Source organism: Primulina huaijiensis, unplaced genomic scaffold (assembly GCF_012295235.1).
Source record: "Primulina huaijiensis isolate GDHJ02 unplaced genomic scaffold, ASM1229523v2 scaffold39461, whole genome shotgun sequence".
Taxonomy (NCBI): domain Eukaryota; kingdom Viridiplantae; phylum Streptophyta; class Magnoliopsida; order Lamiales; family Gesneriaceae; genus Primulina; species Primulina huaijiensis.
In genome coordinates, this window is record NW_027359286.1 from 13,951 (window position 1) to 14,293 (window position 343).

At 19.2% G+C, this 343-nt stretch overlaps 1 protein-coding gene across 1 annotated transcript in view; it reads left to right on the plus strand.

Annotated features, from left to right (window-relative positions):
• Window positions 1-343, plus strand: part of LOC140969018 (LEAF RUST 10 DISEASE-RESISTANCE LOCUS RECEPTOR-LIKE PROTEIN KINASE-like 2.4) — a 12,006-nt gene that overhangs the window by 4,833 nt on the left and 6,830 nt on the right. The gene's annotated exons all lie outside the window — the stretch shown is intronic.

Below are 343 nucleotides of genomic sequence, written 5' to 3' on the forward strand. Positions count from 1 at the left end.
TATATATATTTATTTATTTTGAATTTGAATGATCAATATTAAAACATGAAAAATATTACTTCAGATGTAGCATAATCCGACCATAGTTTAAAGTTATATTGTATATACTTATATCTCTACTGAAATCTCATTTTCATCAAATACTTCTGAAAATACTTATTTTATCGAAATATTTGATCTCATCCTATAAATTCTTTGTGAATTTCTAATTTTTTTTTTTAAAAAAAATGAATTATATGCACTACACTAGTATATTATTGTCATCATCGTTATGCTATTACTAGATAATATATTATTGTTGAAAAATAATATTTAAAATATGTTTATTGAATATTTGAATGTT